Below are 6,646 nucleotides of genomic sequence, written 5' to 3' on the forward strand. Positions count from 1 at the left end.
AGGAGTTCTGTTTATTCTACCTGAGGTCCTCACTTTCATCATGGGATCTTTCTTTGTTCTATTTTTGTGGGCTTTTCCCTTCCTTGTCTTTTAGCCACCACCATTCTGGACTCCTTTTTCCTTTTCTAACTACCTGACATTTACAAAGGGAATTATTAAAGAATGACCCACTTAATTGCTGAAGATGAAAGCACCAGAGGCAAATTATCATCACGCCCTTGCAACCATATATTGGGGGTTATTGGGACTAGTTCAAAAAAGAAATGATTATGGTACACTGTAAATGATAACAAAATAAAGTTAAAAGGAAGAAAATGGGATCAAAGAGTAGCAAAAATATTTAAAATTTGTTAAATATATAACTGCCATTAAAACTTAATCTCAGTAAATCAAGCACAATAACAAAAGTTAAATCAGTAAAGCTTCTCAAAATTTACAGAGTAGTATGTAACAACCAAGTGAAAAAGACAGTATAAAGTGAGCTAAAGGGGAAAAGACTCTTGAGTTTCCCTTGGACTGCAAGGAGATCCAACCAGTCCATCCTAAAGGAAGTCAGTCCTTGCTGTTCATTGGAAGGACTGGTGTTGAAGCTGAAACTCCAATACTTTGGCCACCTGATGCAAAGAACTGACTCATTTGAAAAGACCCCGATGCTGGGAAAGATTGAAGGCAGGAAGAGAAGGGGACAACAGAGGATAGGATGGTTGACTGGCATCACCAACACAATGGACATGGGTTTGGGTGGACTCCAGGAGCTGGTGATGGACAGGGAGGCCTGGCATGCTAAAGTTCATGGGATCGCAAAGAGTCAGACACGACTGAGTGACTGAACTGAACTGAACTTGTTTGCATTTATTAATAGACTTTTAAAATAGAATTCTAATTTTAAAAATTCATCAAGTCACATAAAGATATATATTTCTATTTTATTTTCAGTCAGTTCAGTTCAGTCGCTCAGTTGTGTCCAACTCTTTGCAACCCCATGAATCGCAGCAAGCCAGGCCTCCCTGTCCATCACCAACTTCTGGAGTTTACTCAAACTCATGCCCATCGAGTCGGTGATGCCATCCAGCCATCTCACCCTCTGTCGTCCTCTTCTCCTCCTGCCCCCAATCCTTCCCAGCATCAGGGTCTTTTCCAATGAGTCAACTCTTCCCATCAGGTGGCCAAAGGATTGGAGTCTCAGCTTCAACATCAGTCCTTGCAATGAACACCCAGGACTGATCTCCTTTAGGAAGGACTGGTTGGATCTCCTTGCAATGCAAAGGACTCTCAAGAGTCTTCTCCAACACCATAGTTCAAAAGCATCAATTTTTCAGCACTCAGCTTTCTTCACAGTCCAACTCTCACATCCATACATGGCCACTGGAAAAACCGTAGCCTTGACCAGGTGGACCTTTGTTGGCAAAGTAATGTCTCTGATTTTTAAAATGCTATCTAGGTTGGTCATCACTTTCCATCCAAGGAGTAAGTGTCTTTTAATTTCATGGCTGCAATCACCATCTGCAGTGATTTTGGAGCTCAAAAAAATAAAGTCTGAAACTGTTTCCACTGTTTCCCCATCTATTTGCCATGAGGTGAGGGGACTAGATGCCATGATCTTAGTTTTCTGAATGTTGAGCTTTAAGACAATTTTTTCACTCTCCTGTTTGATTTTCATCAAGAAGCTTTTTAGTTCCTCTTCACTTTCTGCCATAAGGGTGGTGTCATCTGCATATCTGAGTTTACTGGTACTTCTCCCTGCAATCTTGATTCCAGCTTGTGTTTCTTCCAGCCCAGCGTTTCTCATGATGGATATATATATGCATATATATATATATATATGCATATATATATATACCTGCATATAAGGTAAATAAGCACTGTGACAATATACAGCCTTGACGTACTCCTTTTTCTATTTGAAACCAGTCTGTTGTTCCATGTCCAGTTCTAACTGTTGCTTCCTGACCTGCATACAGTTTTCTCAAGAGGCAGCTCAGGTGGTCTGGTATTCCCATCACTTTCAGAATTTTCCACAGTTTATTGTGATCCACACAGTTGAAGGCTTTGGTGTAGTCAATAAAGCAGAAATAGATGTTTTTCTGGAACTCTCTTGCTTTTTTGATGATCCAGCAGATATTGGCATTTGATCTCTGGTTCTTTTGCCTTTTCTAAAACAAGCTTGAGCATCTGGAAGTTCATGGTTCACATATTGCTGAAGCCTGGCTTGGAGAATTTTGAGCATTACTTTACTGGCATGTGAGATGACTGCAATTGTGCAGTAGTTTGAGCATTTTTTGGCATTGCCCTTCTTTCGGATTGGAATGAAAACTGACTTTTTCCAGTCCTGTGGCCACTGCTGAGTTTTCCAAATTTGCTGGCATGTTGAGTGCAGCACTTTAACAGCATCATCTTTCAGGTGAAATAGCTAAACTGGAATTCCATCACATCCATTAGCTTTGTTCATAGTGATGCTTTCTAAGTCCCACTTGATCTCACATTCCAAGATGTCTGGTTCTAGGTGAATGATCATACCATCATGATTATCTGGGTCGTGAAGATCTTTTTTGTACAGTTCACCTGTGAATTCTTGCCACCTCTTCTTAATGTCTTCTGTTTCTTTTAGGTCCATACCATTTCTGTCCTTTACTGAGCCCATTTTTGCATGAAATGTTCCCTTGGTATCTCTGATTTTCTTGAAGAGATCTCTAGACTTTCCCATTCTGTTGTTTTCCTCTATTTCTTTGCATTAATCACTGAGGAAGGCTTTCTTATCTCTTCTGGCTCTTCTTTGGAACTCTGCATTCAAATGGGAATATCTTTCCTTTTCTCCTTTGCTTTTGTCTTCTCTTCATTTCACAGCTATTTGTAAGGCCTCCTCAGACAACCATTTTGCCTTTTTGCATTTCTTTTCCATGGGGATGGTCTTGATCCCTGTCTCCTGTACAATGTCATGAACTTCCGTCCATAGTTCATCAGGAAAGTGCAAAAGTTATTTGGTTTTTGAAAAATTCACAAGAAGAAGAGTTATGTTTTGCCCCATAGTTTGCTGTAAATAAGAATTTCCAAAAAAAAAAAAGACAAATAAATATAACTTCTAGAATATGTCTTTTTTTAAAATAAAATAGAATTTTTTTAAACTGTGAGAAAGAAATAAAAATGTGGTATTGTTACTCTCAATCCTTCCCTTGATCTTATGAATGCAGCCTTTCAAAAAGGCCTGGGGTGACAGTGGGCATTTTATCATAGTTAAAAAAAAAGAAATATGTCAGAACCCAACATGTAGGTTGTCTTTTTGTGAGCTCTAGAGATTTAAATAAAATAAAATAACATAGATGAAATTGGTTCTTTGTTTTAAAATCCAGTTATATTTACTTTATTGAATTTTTTGATACTTGACTCATTTGAGCCGCAGATCTTGTTTGCAAAATCAGGTTCACCATTGCAAATTTACTTCACAGTTGCTTTATTTCAATACTACTTGAAAGATACATATTTGGAACTATAGACTTGTGTTCAAGTTTATAATCACATGTACCAAATACAGTATTTGAATGTTTAGAATTAGTTTTAACTACTCAGAAATACATTTTATTATCAAAGAACAACCAATCCTATTACATTCCTGATAAAGAAACACACACATTCACACACACAACACACACACAGAGTCTTACATATCAATGTGTACAATTAAAAGTTTTTGGTGGTTATAATATTTATAATATCTTTTCTTGCCATGATGTTATTAGAAAAACAATAGAATACAACATGCAATTTAACTCAACAATTCTGAAATTGCTCATGAATATAAGTACATACAAATTAAAAAAAAAATACACCAACTAAAATCTAACAGTTCTACAGTGAATCATCCCATGAAGTCAATAAAGGGCTCTCCTTTTTTTCTTTTTTTGTAGTTTTCACATTCATTACTTGAGATAAACTAGGCTATTGCCTGTTTTTTATTTAAAAAGCCACAATTCTTAAGCAATGGGACAAAGAGATGCTAGCTTCTTAATTACAAGTAATGCTCCAAAATACTTCTTATAAACCTATTTACATATGAATCCAAAGTAACAACATGCAAATGCATCCATTTCAAGTAACTGCCATCTCCATTTTGTGTGTGTGGGATTTGGGGGAGACAGGCAGTGGCTTTGGTTTACTAGCAGCTTTGTTCAGACGGAAGATTAAATGTTGGTATTTCATAATTAGAAATGCTTCTCTTTTTTTACAGAAAACCTCATGATTTTGAAAAACATTTTCAAGATGAGTTAGAGCTGCACAAATAGACAATGTAATAGATTAGTAGCATGTTTTACGCCACTTTATATTTTCCGTTTAGTGGGATACGAAGCAGATCAAAGAAAGTAGTCTCTATTTCACCATCTTCTGCAGACTATTTTTTCAAAAAGAGAGAAATGGGGTGTACATCTCCGAAGGTGCATGGTGTATTATCTGGGCTATCACACTATCTAGAACCTTATGTTAATTTCTATAAGATATATAAATATGGTACCATAAAATAAATAATGTGTAATAATTGGTAGAATAACATTCACTGTGCCAGTTTGGGTCATTTTGCACACTCTTCTAAGAAGGTTGTGCTGGGGACTACTAATGTATATATAAACAATTAAAACCATACTCTTCTCAGTAGAAGTATGTCACAAATGTGGGGGGTACTTTTAGTTCATTTCATCTTTCAATCAAATTAACAAGTCTTATTGATCAAGACAATAGTATGCAGGGGGAAAAAAAAGGACTTCTTTTCCCTGAGCAAATTCCTTCACTGCATTTTCCAAACTTGGGGCATGAAAGTCAAAGGTCCCCAAAATCTAGCAGATATTCAAATTTTTATTTAATTTTTCAAAATTAATTAATCAAAAGCATTTGCTGAGGACTACCCTAATGGGTCAGATGGTAAAAAGTCTGCCTGGAATGTGGGAGATCTGGGTTCAGTCCCTGAGTGGGGAAGATTCCCTGGAGGAGGGCATGGCAACCCACTCCAGTATTCTTGTCTGGAGAGTCTCATGGACAGAGGATCGTGGCGGGCTGCAGTCCATGGGGTAACAAAGAGTTGGGCCCAGCTGAGCATCTAACACTTTCGCTTTTCATTTTTTTCTCTGTGCTAGGCACTGCACTAGGAACAGGGCACTAAGAAGTGAACATTGCCAAGCTTACCTAATGAGCTAGATTCTCATGCACATTAGAGTACAGTGTGCTCCGGTTTTAATAAAGGTTCCTGAAAGTTGCAATGGAATGCATGTGGGTACAAGTATTATTTCTCTTAGAGGATTTTGGGCGGTGATAGTCAAAGGATTTATAAATGCAGCCCCAAATCCTGCCTAAGAGGCAATTGTTACTTGTCAGCTGGTTTGACTCAAGGTTGAAGTGTATTTACTACACCTTTTCTGCTGGTAAAGATTATATAGAGGCTAGAAGTAGAAACTGAGAATAAAGATGATAGGACTATAGTGAGAAAACTGGAAAACTTCCAGTAAATTTAATAATGAGGAAGTGCTCATAAATGTTGAAATCTAGAGATGTTAGATCAAAACTTTAAAGGGGACACTGCATACAGCTAAAACAAACGGGTAGACTTTATAAGCACACAGTCTGCAGAATGGAGGCACCAGTGAGAATACAGAGGTTAAGAAGTGCAGATTGTAACAGTTCAGTTTGGGACCCCTTAGACTGTAGCCTCTATTCATGAAATTATTCCAGGCAAGAATACTGGAGTGGGCTAATTCTAATGTGCATGAGAATCTAGTTCATTAGGTAAGCTTGGTAATGTTCACTTCTCAGTGCCCTGTTCCTAGGGAGCTCAATTCCAGGTCTGTTCCTGGAATTTATACTCTTTATAAATCTTTATAATCTTTAATCATTTATTTGGAACATTTTTCAGTATGTTTTAGAGAACTGTGTTGCTGTTATGTCATTGAAATTAAATTTAAACAATAAAAACCTAAAACAAATTATTTTGAAGGAAGATAACAATTTATGAGAGATTATCACATAATGGAATTAAAAACACTCTTGAAAATAATCAGAGGTTAAAGATTTTGTATAACACAAAACTATTCTAGCTTTAAAGACTCCAGCTCAATCTCTGAGTAGGGAAGATCCCCTGGAGAAGGAAATGACAGTCCATTCCAGTGTTCTTGCCTGGAAAATTCCATGGATAGAGTCAACCATCTAAGGGGTCACAAAAGAGTCAGAATAGGACTGAGCACACAGATTCCATCCTTAAACTGTTACTGTTGCACTGAGAAAGTTTTCTGTTTTAGCTCTGTTCAAGCTTGAGAAACACTAACAGGAAAGAGCTTACCTAGTCCTTAAGAATTAATGTGTAAAGTTTTATAGATTCAGGTAGCAAAATTGTATTTTAATGGATATATTTTGTGTATATACAATGAAGAATGAAGATCAAGTATAGTGTCCTAATATGAGTGAAATTAGGAAATTTGAAGGGTAAATACAGGACTTTTAACAAATTAAGATACATAGATTGGATGATGATAGGAATACAAAATATGCTGTCAACCTGAATTATTTGTAACACATGGGTATTTATGGAGGGCGTTTTTTTCTCCTGTAGTTAGGCAACTCTCAGTGCCCTTTATAAAGGTCAGCAACTCCCAGGAAGATGGATTATATA

The sequence above is a fragment of the Odocoileus virginianus genome, chromosome 5 (genome assembly GCF_023699985.2).
Source record: "Odocoileus virginianus isolate 20LAN1187 ecotype Illinois chromosome 5, Ovbor_1.2, whole genome shotgun sequence".
In the NCBI taxonomy this organism is placed as follows: Eukaryota; Metazoa; Chordata; class Mammalia; order Artiodactyla; family Cervidae; genus Odocoileus; species Odocoileus virginianus.